At 37.7% G+C, this 23,151-nt stretch overlaps 1 protein-coding gene across 9 annotated transcripts in view; it reads left to right on the forward strand.

The window, feature by feature from the left end:
- Positions 1-23,151, forward strand: part of RBMS3 (RNA binding motif single stranded interacting protein 3) — a gene marked incomplete at its 3' end in the record, with an annotated part of 1,264,947 nt that overhangs the window by 643,054 nt on the left and 598,742 nt on the right. The window lies entirely within an intron of this gene.

Below are 23,151 nucleotides of genomic sequence, written 5' to 3' on the forward strand. Positions count from 1 at the left end.
GGTTTTGAAGGTGAGTCAAAGTCTTCATCCTGGAATGACACGGGGACATTCTCACCTGAGAGAGAAAGTATAGAAGGAAAGAACAAGTTGTGGGGACAAGCAGTGAGTTCAGTTTTGGACATGTGCATTTGGATTGGTTCGTTGATCTGTCGGCCTAGAAAATATTAGGAATTTGTATTGAGGGTTACAATAAGGATCTGGAATAAAGAATCAGATTTAATCATATTAAGAATAATAATGACAGCAACAACTAACACTTTTGGAAGGTTTGGTATTGTCCTTACTCATTAAATCCCTGCAGTAACCTATTAGGTAGGTGTTTTAGTTGTCATCGTTTTACTGATATTTGCAAGTAATCAGCATAGCTATTCGAAACAGTAAAATGAAAAGGGAAATTGTAGAAATAGAGAGGAAAAATCAAGGACACAATCTGATAGAGTATTAAGGAGCCAGTCAATGAAGGAGTAAGAATTAGTCAGAGAGATGGGATAAACAGAAATGAGTATTATTATAGCAGATAGAATATGCAATATGATAGCAATAAAAGTTCCTGGTGATTTCATGTATTGGAAAGAGTTTTAAGATATTGGCGCATATTTGTGGTCTCTGGAAGAATAAGGTGGCAGAGACTGACAGATCAAGGGCACAGGTGGGAAAACTGGCCTTAGAACACTTAATCTATAAGCACATCTCTCTCCAAGAAAGGAGACAGCTGAGGACAATGACACATTTTGTGTTGGGACTTGCATTGGGACAAAGTAGAAATAGATCCTCTCTGAAAACTTTAATCTCAACAAAGTAAGTCATCTCTGAGAGTGAACGGGGGCCTGGGAGAGGTCATATCTGAAGAAGCAAAGGCAGTTTTTTCTTCTAGTAGAACTTCATGCTTTATAGTTCCAATAATTAAGGAATTTTAAAACAGAGGAAACTATTACTACATGCATAGGAAACGCATGCGGTGGATTTGGATCCATTCCATTGAAATGCTTAAATACATTTGAATCCAAGATTTTACGCTTAAAAAAAGGGAATAAAATAAAAGCTTGATTTTTAGTGAAATTCTACAACCATGGTTAGGAATGAGAAGCATGCAAGACATATTTGTGTGTCAGCATTTTAATACTAAGATATATTTGTTGGTTTGTTTTATGGGGGATTTTTTTTTTCTTCTTGAGGAACATGAAACAAAGGAAAATCACAGGAATTATCTCCTCCAACCCCACCTTTCCTCATTGTTATTTGGCCAAAGCCGGAGGGAAAAATCACTCAGGTGAACTCCTTGGGGGTAAATTGGTATGATGAAAATTTACTGTCATGGGCACTTTGGGGAGCAGCAGTTGGCATATCTGTTTATGTTTATGGCTGTGATGGTCCATGTGTTAGTCTACTTTTATTACATAGATTACTGTTTCATCTCCATTGAGTTTTCTGTTATTAGACAAGAGTGAAGCAAAGCAAAGGAATCCAAAATAAAACATAAAACCTCCTGGTGAGCCAGGGAGCCTATATCTCTGTCTAATGTTACATATCAACATTGCCACTGGCTTACCACTCCTGCATGCTGCCTTTTCTGTGGTCCACGCCATAGGCATTTCTTTTCCAGTCATATCCCTGATTCCCTAGGGCAGTGGTCGGCAAACTCATTAGTCAACAGAGCCAGATATCAACAGTACAACAATTGAATTTTTTTTTGAGAGCCAAATTTTTTAAACTTAATCTTCTTCTAACGCCACTTCTTCAAAATAGACTCGCCCAGGCCATGGTATTTTGTGGAAGAGCCACACTCAAGGGGCCAAAGAGCCGCATGTGGCTTGCGAGCCGCAGTTTGCCGACCACGGCCCTAGGGTAATGGTGCTGCTGAATATGGTAGTGGTTGATAAACAGAGCTAATAAGCAAAGCTCAAAATTGTATTTTATGTGCAAACAGATTTGAGGTGCATTTGGTAGGATCTTTTATGATCTCCAGAGAGCCCTGGCAGGAGAATATCATTTTCCATTTCTCTAATATGGCTCTTCTGTTAACTGAAATGGAGATCTTGGATCTGTCCAGGTTTGAAGAATCTAATACATTTCTGTAGACTGCTCTATGCTCCATAACCAGACCTCAAGGAAGGAAGTCCCCAGGTGGGACCGAAAATGTGGCCCTGCCTGCCAGATTAATTGAGGAATAAATACTTAATATTCTATATGTATATCTCCTTTCACAATATATAAATCCCCAAAGGAAGTTGGTGCTATAATAGGAGATATCTGAAGCCAGAGAATAAATATGGCATATGTTGCTAGGGTGCCCATTTAATTCAGGTGTTTGGGGAAAGTTTGAGGTTTACTGTTGTTGGCAATTGGGAGCCACTATAGAGTAATAAGCATGGGAAAAAAGCAGTGACATTTGCTTTTAGGAAGACTTGCTTGATTATGGGGTATATAGTACACTTGGCTAGCAGGAGTTTAGAATAGGGAAATGAGAGGGCTTGAACTGGATCAGAGATTTCTATCGGTAAAGTGCACTCCACAATACACTTGTGTGGTGAGGTGTACTAGTACATTAAAAGAAAGGACTCCCTAAACAAGTCAGTTTGGGAAAGGCTTCATTGTCCATTTGCATCATGGGGAACACAATGACCATTTGTATATTAAAGTCTTTGGGAAGATCTGAAGGTAAAAACCTGCCTAAATTTCCCAAACTTTGTAACCAGATAGGCTTGTGCAGAATAATACCTCCAGTGTTATATTCAAAATTTTAAGATAAGTATCAAGAATTTAAAATATAAAACAACATTATTTTTTTCTCTAGCATTTTATGTCTTAGGTAAAGCTTAAGCTAAAGTTATCAGCTTGTAATTAAGGGCCGTTTTTTTTTTGTTTTTTGTTTTTTTTTTGAGGACTATATACTCTATTTTTAAAACTTAAACTGCTCTCAACTTGGCAAGAGGTTCACTCACAGAGAGACAGAAGAGAAAGAAGAATGACCAGGAGAAGGCCAATTAATATTTCAGGACTAGAGTTCACCCTCTGTGAGAAATGCATTAGTGGAACAGTGGTGGCCGTAGTAAGTGACCACACATTTAAATCACTAATTTGTTTTAATTGTTTCTCTTTTCTCTCTGTCTCTTTGTCTGCATTTGTATCTGCGTGTTTTTTTCTCTTTCCCTAAAATTTGCAAGTCTGTCTATTTCTGTTCCTTCCTCTCTGCTTCTCTACCTTCTTTCCCCTTCCCTCTCTTTTAACTTTCCCCAAGCCAGCACATCCAGGAACACAGAGTTGAATCCCAATAAATCAAATGCGCATGGGCTGTGACTCCCTGTATTGACCTTTTGCCAAACTGCTATTGCGGGGAAACCGTGGAGACGAGAAAATCCCAGGATCCCTTCCTTGCCTTTGATCTGCTCATTCTCCTCTCTTGGATCTTATGGGCTCAGTTCTGCTTTTCCCCTTAACATCACTGCCCCCGCAGTGTTATTCTCATCTAGCCCATTGGTTCAGGACAGAGGCATGAGAGCCCGCCCTTGTTCTAACCCACCCCCTCCCGAGCAAATTATCTCTGCATTTCTCAATGCCGACCTGGAAGGCATTTTCTTAACATCTGTGGATCGCATAATTAATTACTCTTCTGAAGGAATGCTCACATTTCTTATCTTGCTTGTTATACACATCATTTTTCAAACTTTGGAATGATGAGCTGGCATTTCAAGTAAGGGTGGTCCCACAAATCAAACGCAGTGTGACTTTGGTTTCAATTCTTTGTGGAAACATCTGGTCTTGTTTAGTGCACGGCAAGAAAGAGGTGGGAAACATGCAGAAACCCTCCCTGCCCTCAGCCCTGTCTTTTCATTATGTTATGAAATGTATCACCTCTGGTAGAGAAATGAAGTTAATTTCACAACAGTTGCGTTTGCCAAGACTCATTTTCATGTCCAGGGGCATGAAAGCTACATGTGGCCAGCTTTCCCAAAGTTCAGACTGGGACTCTGCCTTGAACAAGGAAGGTTGAGGTGCAGGTCACTGGTGTCTGGGGTGACAGGATTTCCTTGCAGCACTGTCACGTTCAATGTCATGGCATTCATAAGGGTGATATGAACCACCACCACCTCTCAGATTTGCTAGTCACAAAGCAGGATTTTCTTTTCTCAGGAATCCTAAACTCCCTCTTAGGAATAGCATTCTACAGCTTAATGGTACCTAGACTTCTGGTTGGCAATGCTTTGTTAAACAGCATGATGAACAGAGGAAAGATAGCTTTCAACTCCAAAGCCAACAGTGGGTATGAAGCAGGTGATGGTGCACAGATAGACAGAATGCTTAATACAAGTCCAATCTTTTTTTGATAGAGATTCTCCTTTGAATGACAGTCTCAAGTCTTGGCTCTCTTCCCTTCAAAAAGTTTATTTGTTGACAGCTTTTGGTAAAAAGAACCCAGGATGAGTAGAGAGTAGTCAGTTTAAGCTAAAGGGATAATCCTTGAACAAATATGTGAAAATCTCCTTGCAGTTACTTCTTACCATCCGCTTGCTGCTTGGTCATTGGCAGATTCTCTTCCTGTGGCTATGTATGTTGTGATGATACAGCAGTGGCTGTGTTGGGTTCATGGTAGTGATAGAAGCAGTCATGGTGACAATAGTAGATGATTTGCCAGGCCCTGCTCTAGGTATTTTACACATTCTACATATTCACTCGGTCCTCATAGTCACCTTATGGTAAAACCCCATGACACTGTCCCCTAAAAACCAGGCTACAGTGTAATTGGCGGTTGGCTGTATGATCCTTAGAACGCTTAGCCGCCTAGCTAACTCTGGTCATTTCATGAATCTCACCATAATCTCTTCTTGCATTTGATAGGATTGAATATTTAGATTCTATTTTAAAAATACAACACGGGTTTACTATCCTTTTAGTGTCTTTATTTTACAAATGAAGAGATTGGGGTACAGAGTGCTTAAGTAGATTTTCCAAGATCACAAAGCTAGAAGGCAGGAGGCTTACCAGATGAGCAGGTCCAGAATCCATGATTCCCTCTACTATCGTACAGGCTGAGGTGTATAAAAGCTTCCTATGGGATAAAGTTGTCAGGAGACCACCGTCCTGCTCTTGGCTTAGTTACTGATACACCGTGTTTTAGTGCTGTGTTCTGTGTCCCCTCCCCCAGCTGCACAGGAGGGGAGGGAACCAGACATCTATGCAAAGCCTGCCAGGGAGCTGGCTTGTCAAGGGGCCTCAACTTTGAATTCCAGTCTCGAGTTTCATCTCAAAGTGAGTTTTATCAACTAGAGGAATTATTTTAAAAGCTAACTTCTTGTATCAAACATGAGTGTTGTCTGTATTGTATTTTTTTTTCTTAATTAGAGTTGTCCTTTCCTAAGGTGCCACAAAAAGGCATGAGCTTTTGCATGGTAAAGTGGTTCCAGTAGCGGGCATGTGAGATCAGTAAGAAATATGCCCAAAGAACATTGGATCCCATATCTGGATTTAACTTCCAGGATCGGAAAAAATTCTAAATGCCTGAAGTCAGAAATGTAGATCTTGAATGTTTATAATCTGATGCTTTCTGGCTGCGGAACATTGGAATCTCTGATCTAATCACAGCCCTTGCTTAAATCTAATTTGAAATTTAACCTGAAAAATAAAACATGTAAATTAGATCCTGTTGGCATTATTGAAAAGCAATATGGCAATATTTATCAGTAACCTTAAAAGATTCATAAACTGCCCAGCTGGCGTGGCTCAGTGGTTGAGTGTGGACTTACAAACTAGGAGGTCATAGTTCAATTCCCGGTCAAGGCACATGCCTGGGTTGCGGGCTCAATCCCAGTGTGGGGCGTGCAGGAGGCAGGCGATTAATGATTCTCTCTCATCATTGATGTTTCTATCTCTTTCTCCCTCTCATTTCCTCTCTGAGATCAATAAAAATATATTTTAAAAAAGTTTCATAAACTTTGTCCTATATCTAGAGAAGTAGGAGAGGTTCATATTCAGAGATGTTCTTTATTGTATTATCTATCTATCTATCTAGATGTTCTATAAAATAATATCGTGGTTGAAAAGAAATCCAATAGAAATTTATAGAGTAAAATGTCAAAATGCTTCTTACTACAATTCTACTACCCAAAGTTCAATCACTCCCGCCCCCCCATCGTTATTGAGGTCTAATTGACAAAGTATTTATTTATAGTGTACAACATGATGTTTTGATATACCATATAAATTGTGAAATGATTACCACAGTCAAGGCATCTAACATATCCATCACCTCACATAGTTATAATTTTTAAAGATTTATTTTCTTAGCAAATTTCAAGTTTACAATACAGTATTATTAACTATAGTCAATCATGCTGTACATGAGATCTCCAGAACTTATTTATCATGCATAATTAAAATTTTATAGCCTTTGACTAACATCTTATTTCCCTTATCCTCAAGCCCCTGGACACCACCATTCTACTCTCTGCTTCTGGTTCATCTTTTTTAGATTCCACATGTAAGTGAGATCATACAGTATTTGTCTTTCTGTCTCTGGCTTAATTCACTTGCCATAATGTTCTCCAGACTCATCCATGTTGTTGCAAATGACACAGTTTTCTTCCTTTTTAAGTCTGAGTACGTTTGCAATATATATATATATATATATATATATATATATATATATATATATAATCACCTTCTCTTTATTCATCTCTCTATGGACACTTAGGTTGTTTCTGTATCTTGGCTATTGTGAATAATGCTGCAGTGGACATGGGAGTATTGTCAAGATACTACATTTATTTTTAAAAAAATATATTTCCAGAAGTGGGATTGCTGGACCATAGCGTGCTTCTTTTTTTGTGATTTTGAGGGACCTCTGTACTGTTTTGCATAGTGGCTGTACCAATTTGCATTCTCATCAACAATGCACAAGAGTTCCCTTTCTCCACATCCTCACCGATATTTGTTACTTGTTTTCGTAATAGCCACCATCAAATAAGACGTGGTATCTCACTGATTTGAATTTCTCTGATGATTAGTAAGTAATTTCATATACCTGATGGTTGCTCATTTACAGATCTTTTTTTTATTAATGTCTATTCAGATCCTTGGCCTATTTTTTAGTCAGCTTATTAATTTTCTTGCTATTGAGTGGTTTGAGTTCCTTATATATTTTGAATATTAACCCCTTATTGTACATATGGCTTGCAAATATTTTCTCCCATCCTGTTGATTGTCTCTTAACTCTGTTGATTTCTTTGCTTTGCTGAAACTCTTTTAGTTTGATACAATTTCATTTGTCTGTTTTTGCTTTTGTTGCCTGTGCTTTGGGGATCATATCCAAAAATCACTGTCCACCAAGGTCAAGAACTTTTCCCCCTATATTTTATCCTAGTAGATTTACAGTTTTCTGGTTTCAAGCATCAGTTTATTTAAAGAGATGGTTCTTTCTCCATTCTTGGAAACTTTGAGGAAGACCAATTTACTATAAATGGGTGGATTTCTTTCTGGGCTCTTGATTCTGTTCCATTGGTCTATATGGCTATTTTATTGTCAAAACCATACTGTTTTGATTACTATGGCTTTGCAGTATATTGTAAATTCAGGTGTTGTGTTGCCTCCAGCTTTGTTCTTTTTGCTGAAAATTGCTTTGGCTATTCTGGGTTGCTTGTGGTCAATTACTGTTAACAGTATTGCATATCATGCTAAACCTCATTCTCATTATATTTATTTCTCCCATTCACAGACACCACATTGACATACATACACTCATGAACACACACACACATACACATTTAGTTTCACACATATTCAGAAATACAATTTTTAAGAAAATTGTGATAAGACTATAGATATTGCTCACTAACTTACCTTATACATCAAATTATAAGTATTATTTTTGTAAGAGCATGTAGAACTATATAAATCTCTTTTCAACTTTATAGTAGACTAGAGGCCCAATGCACGAAATTCATGCAAGGGCCTTGGCCCCAGCCTCCGCCCACCACCACACGGCCAGGAGCCTCTGTCGCCTCTGCCTTGGCTCGCCCCTGTCCGCTGCGGCTTTGTCCGGAAGGAAGGACGTCTGGAAGGACATCCAGCCTAATTAGCATATAACCCTTTTATTATTATAGATTAGAGTCATGATGTTCTCCTAGGCATTAAATTTAGTGAACGCTAAGATTGTTTCCAATTTTGATGATATAAGCATGCAGAAATAACACACTGGTCACTGTATTTTGCTACATGTGTAGAAACATGCCCATGAAATAAAATCTTAGAAGTGGAATTGCTGAGTCAAAAGGACATTTAAATTATTACAGATAAATATAAATACATTCTCTTCTGCTCTGCCACCATCACTGGTAACACTCTACTAATTACTTTCCCACAGTGAATGATTGTCCTTTAGGTTTATTTTTTTTCTAGATCTTTTTTAGATAAATGCTGTATCTTTTATTTTATTATTTATTATAAGTTGATATCAGACTATAATCTTTTCTTTACTCTGTTGGCTGCATTTCATATGTTTTGATATGTGCTATCAGCAAGGCTATTCAGAATATTTAAGAACTTACAACAAATTATCAGAAAAATGTGCCATAATCACTGACTCCATAAGCAACTGAGATGGCCATACTGGTGTGAACTAGCTGATACCAGCTATTTCACTTTCACTAGAATTTACTTCCTGTAGCCCATAATCTTACCCAAATGTACCACCTGATGTATTCTAAATATGTCAAATATATTTGGCCCATATGCCTCTTATCAGGGACTCTGTTGGTCAAAATTCTCACTCACATGTCTAGGTTCATCTCAAATGGAACCTCCATAGTAAAGAAGAGTCTTTGGTGAACTGTCTTTTCATTTTGTCTGAAATTGTAATGGTAGTTATTGTTATCTTCACCAAGAGTCAGCAAGCTTTCCTGTAAAGGACTAGTAAGAACTATTTTGGGTTTGATAGACATAGACTTTCCACTGAACCCACCTCTACCCTTGGAACATAAAAGCAGCCTCAGATAATACCTAAACAAATGGGTACGGCTGTGTTCTTATAAAATTACATTTACAAAACTAGCTGGCCAGCCTCTTGCCATATTTTACTGAACCCTATATTTTGAGCAAGACTATTTAAAAGTTATTGTTAATTTTTTAAATCTCCTATTTTGAATTAATTAGTTCTTGGAAATGAGGCTATGTGGCTTAAACTTTAATTCCTGTGCACTCAAGAGGCATTTGTTGAAAGAGTGAAAAATACTAATATCATTATTTCTCTTCTGTAGAAATTTTAGTACTTCTAATATGAACCATGAATATTGGTTATATTTAAACACCAAAATAATATTTGTCTAAGACTTTAATTTGTTGTACAATTTATATTTTTATTGCTCCCTTGCTCATATGCTGGATTTACTTTATTCTTTGAGAATCACTCTTTTTAAAAATGTTTTAGAGATAAAAAGGGTTTAGAAAAGTCACTCAATCTGACATGAAAAAAGTCCAAAATAAAAATCTGATCTAAAAGAAAGCCTATCCAGTATGAGCACTGTGACATTTATTCTTGTCTAAAAAGGTTTATGTGAGTCGCTAATTTGTTTTTGGCTTAACCAAACTAAGCTAATAGATCTGAACAATGATATATTCAGAAAGCAAACATAACATGGTGAATGAAATATTTTATTTTTTTCACCTTTATATTTCATTACAGTCCTGAATGGGATACTCCTTAGGAGACCTATAGTAGCATATTGACTTTTGTTTGTTCTCCCTCTCTGGTTTTAGGCTTTAACTGAACATAAAAGCTTTAAATCATCTCTACTTGAAAATCTCACTTATTCTGTTGTTAGTGTGACAGGCTAAGGACTATGTAATGAATTTTCAACCTTTCAGAAGCCACAGAGGAAAAGCACATATAAGCTATTATTATTTTTATTTATTTATTCATTTATTTTTATCTTTATTGTTGAGAGTATTACAGATGTCCCCCCTCTCCTTCTCCCATTGCCCCCCTCCACCTGATTCCCACACTGCCCCATGCCTTCACCACCCTATTGTCTGTGTCCATGGGCACTGCATATATGCATGTAAGTTCTTTGGTTAATCTCTTCCCTCCCACCTTCCCTCTGAGATCAGATAGAAAATTCGTGAAGCAATAAATACTTATAATACACACACACACACACAAGTAAATGAAAACAAAGAAAACTAGACATGAATAAGAAATTTAAGGAATTATAAAATACTAGAGGCCCAGTGCACGAATTCGTGCATGGGTGGGGTCCGGCTGGCCTGCCCCAATCGGGGCTGATCAGACCAGGTCAGCTGAGAGGAGGAGCTGGGGGCAGTTGGCTGGCGGGCCCCTCCCCTGGTCAAACTCCCAGTTGAAATCCTAGTTGAGAGGACAATTTGCATATTAGCCTTTTATTATATATGATGAGATTATATATTTATCTATTAAAGATTTGGGAAGGAGTACTTCTCCCTATCAACTGTAAAAAATAAAAAATACAGTGATGTCATACCACTTAAACACATAGTTCATCTTTCAGAGGTAGTGGGATGATGTTTTACTCACCTTCAGTTTTCTTCTTACAAGACTACACTTGTTTTTCTTCTTACAAGATCCACTCACGGAAAGAACAGCTTGTCTTCTTACCCTCCAGTGGAAATGAGTTATGAGCCTTTTATCTGGAATTTACAGGGCTGCTTTAACCTCTTTATAGTTGAATTTCAATGATGAATGCAATATCTTATTTCATCTTAGTTAATTTTTTTTTAAGAATTCCTTTCTTGTTCTGATTTGTAGGTACATACAAGGCAATAATGGGAAAGCTCAAATTACCCCATTTGGGATCCTGTTAAACACTTTTCTATTGTCCTGCAAGTCTTCAGTATTAATTTCCTGTTTTTTCTTCTGCTTATGTCAATCCAACTAGAAAAACCAGGCATTTGTGACATTCATAACAATTACTCTATTCCAAAGACAAGCTTGTATTTTATGTAGTGCTCATCACAAAACAGTCCCTCATGGCTTAATTTGGCTAACTTTTTCTTAGGCTTAAAAAATAGGCAGTCAGGAATCTTGTGAACTAAGACTAGAAAAACGGAGGTCACTTAGGCATCAGTTGCATGTTGAAATGATTCATAAAGTTGCAGAAGGGCCTAACCTGGGTGCTGTAAGCAGTAGTAATAGGGACAGGGACACACAACTGCACAAGAAACATGGATGGCCTTATGAGTCACTTGGCCAATATTTTGTTTACTTAAGTCCTTCAAAAGTTAAGTTTCTCACTGTTTGAACTCATCAAATGCAAGAGTTCCTTCTCATGAAATATGTCATCCCTTGTCACTGATCAATAGTTGGTTCTGAGTGATTAGCTTTGGATGATCCCATAGAATTTGTGTTTTTTCCAAAGTCACAACTAATATAGGTAATCATTGAATACCTACTTTCTTGGACATTTTATTAATTCATTCACACCCTCATCATTTATTGAGTGTTGACTGTGGGCCAGGTCCTGTGCTGCGTGCCAGGGGTACAACGTTGAGAAAGACAAGATCCCAAACCTCCAGGGGCTTATAGTAAGTAATAAATATGCAATTCAATGATCATATATTTATCAGCTCTCTAGTTGGAGCATGAACAGAATGGTAGCCAAGCATAATGGTATCAAAATCAAATTCAGGAAAAATATCATGGAGGAACGTATATTTAGACTGCATTTGGAAGAGCAAGAGGGAATGCTAGTCAAAGAAGCAATGAGACAGCCTTGTGACCTGTAAAAAGTCAAGGAGACATGAGACAACACCAGGTATTTGAGTAATGTCAAATACTTCAGCATGTCTTGAGCTCAGAATAAAGCCAGAGGCCAGATCCCTAAAGGTTCTGATGCTAAACTAGGAAAGGTGACATCAACCCTTGGAACAAAGCATTTCAGGTTAAGGGAAGAATTCACCCTGCCCATTCCGTAGCATCCAGCATCATGCCAATTCCATGTCACATCATTGTCCCTTCAGGCCATTTCCATGGGGTTTAGTGTATGCCCTTCAAAGCAAAGGCAGGCCTCCTCCCCTTAAATGGAATTCCCACACCAAGTGCTGGGAGAATAGCTTATTTTTCTCATTTTATTTGTATTTCCCTTGTTAAGTTCTGGGGGCCTGTTCAGGCTGCTTAGTTCTAGTGAACCATTTTTCCTTGATTTATACTTGTTTGACTGGGTATAGAAAGCAGCAGAGATGCCGTCAGGGGAGGTTTAGGAGGTAATGGCGCAGTCAGTGAGCATCCTCTCCCCATTAAACCCTGCCCTCGTAAACCTCTTGAGCTGCTCTTCTGGCAGGCACATGGCAGAGAAAATCAGTTGTGAGATTCTGATGACTCAGGTTTTAGACCTGGTGCTGACTATAACACCCTGTGAGACTGGACTCAAGTCAGTTAGCCTCTCTGGACTTCAGTCCCTACTGTGTAAAAGGAGGCACTGACTTACTGGTCAAGTTCTTTTTCTCTATACCCATGAATTTTGTTTTCTCAAGTGAGACATCCAGTTGTTTATCTAGATCACCTTTGCACAAGATACGGGGTTACTGTTAGATTACAAGAGTTAATTTCATTTTGAGGTTAGACCACAGGTGACTGAATGGGAAACGAAAGAGGTTCTATCAAATGAGAGGACTTCATAAACTCAGTTTCAGAATGCTTATGTTTTAACTCTTAGCTATCAAACTCCTTGAAAACTTTCTCAAGGAATTTCATAAAAGTGATCTCTCCAAAGGCGAAAGGGGCCATTCATTAATTAGTAAACTGGATTATCTTCCTTCTTAAAAGCATTCTATGGCATATAAAAAGAGACATACTATCATAGAGAAAATTTTACAAACACTCAATACATCCCTTGGAGATGCTTAATTCCTAGAAATGATAATCAAAGAGAGTTTTATTAATGTATAGAGGGATATTTTTAATAGAAGCATTTGCCAAAAGGTTGATTTTCTATATTATGTTAGCTACTTATTAGCAATGTCTTGGTTTTGCTACTCAGGCATCTTGGAGTCATCAAAAATGCATTGGAAAAAGGATATTATGTTTAGTTATGAATTAAGAGTTTGAATAAATAACTCTAGTTGTGTGTTAAGTAGAAAGCTATTCATAGATACTGCAATGGCAGCTAAAAATACCTTTTTCACATAAGGCAAGATAAATAGAATGTTACATATTGAAAAGAGTAGATGTGGAAGTCAAAGAGGATAAAATACGAACCATGGCTCCAATGCTCTTTATTTCTAAGATCCTGGGAAAGTCTTTGAGCTTTGCTCTGTCTTGCAATACCAGTATGTTTTGAGGAATAGATTGAGTTAAGATATAAAATACTTAGCCAATGGAGGTACCAAATGATTTCTAGATCTCCTATTTATGTCATGGGGAAGGAATCTGAAGATAAAATTCCTTAGAGCTTTTCCTTCACCTACAACTTGAATAGCCTCCAAATAGTCACTTTGCATTGTGTTTTATTATACCAGACACATGTTTCCCAAACTTTTATTATACATTAGCCATTTTTCACTGAAATATATGATCCTAGAAACGCCCTTAGGTATTAAAGATAATCAATTTGACATTATTATCTGGCATATCATAAAGTGAAATAACAGGACAAATTATTAGTTTCCCATTTAATAAATGATGTACCCTGTTCAATTACCTCAAAGTTACCTTTTTAAGAAAAATATGAAAATATAATTTGACCACAAGAATATTTCAAATTACAATGTTCTGCATGGTTAAATTTTATAATTTTAATAGCTGACTCAAAGTGATGAGATAAAGAACAGGTTGTGAGCTTTCTCAACTTGTTGCACATTGCTGGAATGTATAGTTCTTTATTCCTTATCAGTGAACACCCACAAAGCAAATACGTCAACATGAGCTTTGTTCTTCTTATAGTTGACTGTGAAATACTAGGGTCATCTTGATGTTCTCCATATCAGTGTTCCATATGCTTCCTGCCTTTTAACTAGAGCTGCATTAGGGGATACAAATCATTAGTTACATGACTATAAAATCAAAGCATGTTTTACCTTTATAAAGGTAAAAGCCACCAAGTTGGCTAGAGGTGTTTAGCTTAGGGCTCCAGCTACTGGAGCCCAAGTCATGGGCATATCGGTCCCTCTCTTCTAGCTGCTGTGCCCCTTCATGCAGCAACACTCAGTGGCTCTACGGTTTCCTTTTAAGAAGAAACACTGTGTAACCATTACTTATTGATTTTTAAAAATTATATTATAATGAATAATAAACAGTGGCTTTAATGACAAGAAAGCCCAGGAACATATGATGAAAAAGGTGAAAAATAATTAACAGAGGTTTTGCCAGGCGCTGTGGCTAGTGTTTCATGGATGTTTCTACATGATCCCCCCTCGGTGAAGAGTTCTTTCTTTTTGCTTCCTTCCTTTCCTCCCTCCTTTTTTCTTTGAGTCAGCCAACATTTTACTGCATTTCCCCCAAGATCCAGACGAGGAACTAGGGCTATGAGAAGAGTTTCTAATGGAACCAAAATGTTTTCCATTTCTGTGCTTTTAATTTTCCCGGAAGTTGTATTTATTTACATATAAATATGTGAATTCTAATGAAGTTATAATCACTTTGGATGCTTTAAAATACAGTAATGTTCTGGAACTTTTATCACTCCTAATATAAGCCTCCACATGCCATAGACATACTTAAAAAGTTTATTCTTTCACATTTAAATAGATCTGGCTAATATAAAGAGTGCCTTTTACAAGGAGGAAATCTCAGTTTTTGCTACTTTTGACTGAAATTCCTTTAAACAACCTAGTCTAGATCAATTCTGTTGCCATGGTAATAATTTTTCATATGTGGGGTGGGGGGAATGGCCACACTCGAGCTACTGGCCTTTCTATTTCAGGAAATATGTCCATATAAGCAAAGGATTTGTAGATGGTTCCTTGGAGTTAATTTTTATGTGCATTAGAAAGTACTTAAACCCTAGGCATGGAGAGGGTTTATAAATGATTGTCATAAGCTCTTTAGCTACTTAAGATAGAGTAGCACCCCTTTGCCACTGAATGAATAGTGTGGAGAATTTGTGGGGCTGCTTAGAACACTGGAGCAGCTCATTGTTTGAAGATTATGTTTTGAGGTTTCTTGCTAGAAGTCATTCATTCATCTAGCAAGTGGTATTTCAGTGCATATTGTATGCTAACAACTGGAATTGGCACCTCCATGGAGACCATCAAATTTCACCCTTAGTCAGCATGGCTCAGTGTGTGAGCATCAACCTATGAACCAGGAGGTCACTGTTCGATTCCTGGTCAGGGCACATGCCTTGGTTGTGGGCTCAATCCTCAATGCAGAGTGTGCAGGACGCTACTGATCAGTAATTCTCTCTCATCATTGATGTTTCTATCTCTCCCTCTCCCTTCCTCTCTGAAATCAACAAAAATATAATAAAAAAAAATTTACCCTTAGCCTTCAGAACCAAGCAGAAGTTGGTTTTATTAATATTAAGACTGAGGTTCAGACAGCATGTCACTCATGAAATCTCCATTTTTGAAGGTGCTTCTCTGATATCAAATATCTTATCTATATCAATTACTAGCATTATATCATGCAGTTTATATATAAACTAGAGGCCCGGTGCACAAATTTGTGCATGGGTGGCGTCCCTTGGGGTGGCCTGTGGGAATCAGACCCCAGCTCCTTCCCCCAGCCTCACAGCCCCACAGCCCCTCCTGGCACCCTGCCTTGGCCTGGCACCACCCCCTTAGCTGCTCCACCATCCCACCTACGGGAGATCAATTGGGGCCCATCGGGGCCTGCAGTGCCTCCACTGCCACCCACTGCCACCCACTGCCAGCGCTGCGTTGCCAACACCCACCATGTTCTGCACTGCCCCCTGGTGGTCAGTGCATGTCATAGCGAGTGGTTTAACTCTTGGTTGAACTCCTGGTCAGACAATTTGCATGTTAGGCTTTTATTATATAGGATTATTTTTCTTAATAAACATAAACGTATACTTTATTTTTTTCACACAAAGTAGATTTTTTTTTTGGTAATAAGCACGCAGAATTATCTAAAATTATCATAGTAAAACAAACAACTATATAGTAGCTTATTATTCCTTTGATCTTTTGAATTTTTGGACAGAGCGGTGTTGGTAATTTGGCAAACTTGTGACTGGGGTAACTGGACATTGGAAAATGCTGAGATTCAAATCTTCTATATTATTTACACTATTTTGATCTTTCTATGACCTAAAATGCATGTTTTTAACTCCAGCAAGTGGAGTAAAATTAATGATAGAAAGAAACAAAAGACAGAGTTTATATGCAACATGTCTATTGTGCTCTGGGCTCCTTTCTTCCTCCCATCTCTTCTAAAATGTAAGCTCCTACTTGGAAGAGTTCTAGATCACATTTCAAAATCAACTATCTAGTATCTCATCATATCATTCACGCTCCCTTTGCTCTTATCATTTCCCCCATGACTTCCATTTAAGCATAGCAGCAACTTCAGGCATGAAATAAGCTTCCTAAGGCATTATGCTGTTGTAGGCATTTTTGGAAAACGCTAATGAAGCCAATAAAATAGCACACCCACTCAGATATTACCCTGGTTCAAACAAGGTTCTGAAACGGGGCCCATTTTCTTGGCTGTGCCCACTCTGCATGGAAATATATTCACTGCAGCATAAATCACTATCTTTAACAATACCGAGAGATTTTTTTTTTAATTTTGTTTTTATTTTTAACTCTGGACTTTATTAAGAGGACAAAGAAACTCACCGGAGTGAAAATAACATAGATTTTACTGTACAGTGAACTACAATGCACTTCTACAAAGCAAATCATGGAACTGACTTCAACCTCTCATTTTCCTCGGGAGGAACCCAGTTGGAACCATCAGGCACTGTGGCTGAGCAAAGAGGCACAGGGTTTTGGTCTGGTCTGGGTTCTTTCCTGCTTCCATCCTTGTTTGTTTCTTTCTGTTTGCACTGCTTTTGTGAGCTTCTTGAAATGAAGGCTTCATAACTATTTATAGGTTATGCACAGTTTTGACTATTATGATTAATGTTTGCTCCAAGAGCCAAGTCTGTACATGTTAGTTGGTTCTTTTTCTTTCTTCTTATTTATTTAATCAAAAGTGTGTGTGTGTGTGTGTGTATATATATATACACATATACATATATACATATATATACACACACACACACACACACACACATATATATATATATATATAACATTCAAAATTATTTTATATTAGTTACAGGTGTACACTATAGTGGTTACACACTCATATACTTTACAAAGTGATTCCCCCTCCTCCCCTCGATATTTCTAGTACCCACCTGGCACCGAACATAGTTTTTACAATATTATTGATTATATATGCTGTACTTTACATCCCTGTGACTACTCTGTAGCTACCAAGTACTAATCGATCCTTCACCTTTTCCACCCAGTCCCCCAGGCCATCTCCTCCCTGGCAACCATCAGTCTTCAAAACATGTGGCTTCCGTCTGGATGGCTCACTTGCTAGATAACCTGGAATGGCCCTGTCCTGGCTGTGTTCAGAGATGTGTGCCTCTATGTGCTGTATTTTTAGCCTCGGAACTCATTTCTCCTGTGTTGCCCTAGTGGATAGGATTGTTTGGACAGGAAGAGTCACTTCCTTGTTATGTTCTCCCAGCATTGTAGAGCTGTCGAGGTTTCCCATGTGACCTTCCATTAAGCCCCCGCCCTCCTGCACTCCAGTTTAATCACTTCCTTCAGAAGAGCTTGCAGAAAGAAGTCAAATGCTCTCCCCACTCTTAGTTCTTTTCTTTTCCTTTCTCCTTTCTCATTTCTTTTTTCTTTTGGTCTTTCTTAGTCTGCCTACCATCCTTCCTTCTCATTATTTCATTTCTTTATTTTCTCTGTTAATACCTTTCTTCTTAAGTCATTCAGAAAAAGCTAAGAACCATATGATTTCATCCATACGTGGGATATAAAACTGAAACTCGTGAACATAAACAGTAGTATGATGGTTGCCAGAGGGAAGGGGATTTGGGGAAGAAGGGGGTCCTAATATATGGTGATGGGAGAAGATTTGACTTCGGGTGGTGGATATACAGTGCAATATACAGATCTTGTAACATAGAAACCCACACCTAAAATCTGTATGTTCATGTTGACCATTGTCACCCCAATCAATTTAATAATAAATAAATGTATTTCTTCTACTTTTTTATTGTTATGAAAACTAGATCCAAACTTAATGGAGATTTTATACCACAGACCTATTTGCACACAGGGGAAAGGATACAGACAAAGATTACTAATTACAGCATTGTTTGGAAGAAAATATTGCAAACAACCCAAATATCCATCCATAGAGGACATGTTCCATAAACTTTGGCATTTCCATAAATTGGAATATTATGTAACCACAGAAAAGAATCATAAAGCACTGCATGCAGTATCTCCAAGATATTCTGTTAAATGAAAAAAGCAAAATGCAGAAAAATTTGTATTTTATATTTCCTTTTGTGAAAAACGTGGTGGTGGGAAATAAGATGCTACTTTTGCTTTTTTTTATTGTAACTTGTAAACACAAAGTAATTGGTATACAAAACACAGGAAGCTACACATGGGTGTCAAGGAATGGGTAGGCTGATGAAGAATGGGAGGAGATATTTCATTGTTATATCTGATAGTATTTATTAACTCTTAAAAACAATTAATGTATTTTTTATTCAAAATGAAATACAATGTAAACCTGGAAAACCAAAGTAAGATTCAGTTGAAAGAAAACTACTGACATGAAATGCTAAAAAAATATGCAGAATTAACATGATTGATACATTTGTCCAACTCATGGGTGCCCTTTTAACATATTAGCTGTTTATTCTTGGAACCATGCAAAGTTGTCCTTTGCATAGACCAAAAAAAAAAATCTCTCTTGAATATTGGCAATTTTACATATTTCAATGAATGTTTATCTTAGTTAAGGCACCAAAAATCCATCACCAGTTTTGCCTGAAGTATTATGCCCTTTAAGCTTTATTTCATTTCTCTTCTGTGCCATAAAAAGCCTAGGAATCTTATTTTATTCATTTTCTTGGGCCACCTGGGTAGTACTGTGAGGTTTGGCAATTATGAATTATCTTTCCACCCAAGCTTTATTAACTGCACATAGCTTTAGATTAAGCCCTCATATTCTACCACTGGGATTATAGTGTTCTGAGAATTCACTCTGAATTCCAGGCATTCCTTGTAGTTCTAAAGTCCTCATGCTCACCACATTTATCTTTCTATAAGGCAGACTGGATGATGATTCTCCTGAAAAAATGTATCCTAGATTAGTCAGAATTTTCCAGAAAAACAGAACTGGAAGATAGGAGGTTTAGTATAGGAATTGGCTCAATTGGCCTAGCATTCCCATGATCTAACCTCTGCAAACAGGGAAATCAAGAAAGCTGGTGGTATAATTCAGTCTTAAACCAAAGGCCTGAGAACCAGGGGAGCGGATGGTGTAACTCCCAGTCTGAGTCCTAAAGGTGAACTGGGATGGGGGTGGGGTACAGTGTGGCGGCAGGTGAAGGAGAGAGAGGGGGAAAAAATTCACCCTTTTCTGCCTTTTTGTTCCATCGGGGCCCCCATCAGATTAAATGATGCCCACCCACATTGGTGAAGACAGGTTTTCCTTACTCAGTCTACTGTATCAAATACTAATTAATCTATTTCAGAAACACATTCACAGACACACCCAGAAATAGTGGTTTCCCATCTATCTGGGCATCCATTAGCCCAGTTAAGTTGACACAAAGTTAACCATCACGCATTCCATCTCTCTTCACTGCTTACAGAGTAAACATGCACTAAACCCCTTGGCAAGGCGTGCAGTTCAGCCCCATTCTTACCTCCAGCCACTGATTTTTTTTGCAAATACTTAATAACTGCTTTCCCCAAATTCCACTCCTCAATAGGCCTTCACAGCTTTGTAATGACTTTTTAAAAAATATGTATTTTTATTGATTTCAGAGATGAAAGGATCAGAGAGAGAGAGAGAGAGAGAGAGAGAGAGATCAATGATGAGAAAGAATCATTGATTGGCTGCCTCCTGCACACCCCACACTGGTGATCAAGCCTGTAACACAGACATGTGCCCTGACCAGGAATCGAACCGTGATCTCCTGGTTCATATGTCCATGCTCAACCACTGAGCCATGCTGGCCAGGCTGTAATGACTATTTACAAGAAGACCTCTTCTATCTTCTGAGACCTTCTCTGTAGCTTTGACCCCAGCCTCCCCAAATTAAGTTTATCTTATGTATGTTTCCATGTTCCCACATACATACCCTTATAATCAATATTACTATTAGGGTATATTTCAGATATTTGTTTATGTGATCGTTTTCCCTACTAACTAGGGTGTGTTTGGCCTCAGAAACAAAGGTCTTGGTTACCTCACATACCCTATGCTTAGCCCAGTGTTTGGTATGTAGTTTTGTGCTTAGTAAATATTGGTATAGGAGTAGTGCTCCAATTTTATGGTTGGACTCCTTTTCTGTAAGGAAGAAGTCTTTTTTTTTAACCTTTTAAAAAATTGGGACACATGTTAAAGATGATCTTGGGAGTAGAGAAATAAGTGCAAGCTTTTCAATGTCTTCACTATATTTGCAGTAAGGATACAATTCAGTTTTGAATGTATTCCACCAGGTTTTTAAAAATTCTCCTTTGTTTGATAACTTGTGTTTATTTTGATTATGATGAAGGAAGGCAGTGCACTAGTAAGAACTGTGTAGTCTTTTGTTAATTATGCCTTAACAAGTCTCGATTCTTCCTGTGGCTGTGGAGTCCTGTGCTCATATTTAATTGTGAAAGTTCAGGCTACTTCTATACCATAGGAAGGGTAGAGTGTTCTCAAATAAGATAAATCTGACAATTCTGGTTGGATGATAAATGAAGGATTTACTCCTCCTAGTTCTCCCTCTACTCTTTTCCCTTTTCCTCCTATTACTTAACATTATTGCTATTACTATGTTCCCTAGTCTGGAAAAATAGTACCCTGTTAACCTAGCCTATCTGAGTTGGACATTTATCTTTGTTGAAACTATTAAATTATTACCTTGAAGTAAATTCTCATCCTAGAATGTGAATTCTTAGTGGTATGTGGGTACTGTTGATTGCACGGATACATTACTAAGTGGCACTTGCTGTTGGAGAGTTTTACTACAAGTGGGAGTTTTAGTCATTGTATCTTTATCTCATCCAAAGATTAAGCTTCCCATTTTGTAGCTCATAATAAAATTTAGTATTTATATGTGACTCACTATTGCCTTTCAGTTCATAAAAATTAGCACCCAAGAACTATTATTCATCACTTTGGAGTGCTTTTTAGAGGATGAGCAAAAACAACATTAGTCCCTGCATCTTAGTTGTTGGTGCTTGCTTTCTCCTTTGATCAATAAAAGATCATTCATGACCAAAGAAAGAACATAAAATGGCATCATTAAGCACTGGGCTCACTTAGTGGGACCTGCTCTGGTCTAGTCTTTTATAACATCAGTTTGTCTTGCTAATGGTGCAACCTCCTGCCCACTGTTTTCAGAGTGCCCCTCCATTTAACCAATGTCAGACTTTCAGTGGTTTGGCAGTACTAGCACATCTTCGGCATACATTAGATTTGCATACAGCACATTTTCTATATGACAATGGACATGATTTTAAATGTTGAAATGAGCCCAGTGTGGCTCAGTGGTTGAGTGTCGACCTATGAATGAGGAGATCATTGGTTCAATTCCTGGTCATGGCACATGCCTGGGTTGTGAGCTTGATCCCCAGTAGGGGGCATGTAGGAGGCAGTCGATCAATGATCCTCTCTCATCATTGATGTTTTTATCTCTCTCTCCCTCTCTGAAATCAATAAAAATATATTGAAAAATAAATGTTGAAACAAAAACTGCTTGAGAATGCTGAGGAGGTGATTATTTGTTAGGAACAAACGATAGATCTGTTTTCTGTAAACATGAGAAAATTGGAATGAAATTTTAAAGCTTGTGAGGGTAAACAAAAAAGGGATATTTACTATCATACAATTTATTTTGAATCCTAACATCCCCACCACCCAGTTCTTCATCCAAGAATTGGGGTTGATCCATTCCTTTCCACAGTTTCCATGTATAAGAGGACTTAAAAAGTCTGCAGTGTGTCCTTCTTTCCCTCATCCTTTAGGTAAATTTATTGGCAGTTAATGCCACCTAGTATTTTCATGGGCTAGAAAGTGTTCTCTTTCCTCTTTCTTCACTTATTTAGTTTCTGTTTATCCTTCTAATCTCTGCTCAGGTCTGCCTTCTTCATGCCAGCCTTCCCTGACCTCCTTGGCTGGGTCAGATCCTTCTGGGTAGGTACTCATGCAACTGCTTACTTTCTTAAGTTTGTCACAATTCCAAGTTCACCTTTGTTACATGATTATTTGATTAGTCTTTGTTCCTCACTGGTCCAAAGGCCCCATAAAGCTGAGGACAGTCTTCAACTCTCTATTGTGTCATCAGTTCCTAGTTTAGTGTTTTGCACACACTAGGCACTAAATAAATATTTTTGAAAAATGCAGGACTGTTCAGATCTAAAAATTCTCATTTTGGGGCATAGCTTATCATTTGGGATACCTTTGTCAAATGTATACTGAGTTAAGGTTTTATGATTTTATCAATTTTCTGAAATACAAATTAGTATCTTTTTTTTTTAACCCTGAAAAGTAAGTTAATGGTGTGTTCACTGCCAGTATCTAGGTAAACAGGTGTTTTTGATTTTTAATTTTCCTATAATTCAATTAAATTTTTTCTATTTTTTTAAGATAACCCTTTTGATTTCAGGATATAACTGCACCTACATTTTCATGGACCAATGACAAGTATATGCATATGGGCTTTAAAATGTCTATATAATTTTCCAGATAATCTTGAAGGGGAGGTGATTGAGAGGTTCCAGTAATTTATTGTGTTGCTCTAGGATCAGAATCTAAAATTTAAAAACCACAGAAGATTCCATAGGTAGCATGTGTCCAATGCATGTACAATGGAAACCACAGAATTAGTTTCCCAGCAAGAGAATCCTATATAATAAAAGACTAATATGCTAAGTGTCCGGTTGTCCAGGTAGCCGTTCAACCAATCAGAGTAATATGCTAAT

This window comes from Plecotus auritus (genome assembly GCF_963455305.1).
Source record: "Plecotus auritus genome assembly, chromosome: 6".
Taxonomy (NCBI): domain Eukaryota; kingdom Metazoa; phylum Chordata; class Mammalia; order Chiroptera; family Vespertilionidae; genus Plecotus; species Plecotus auritus.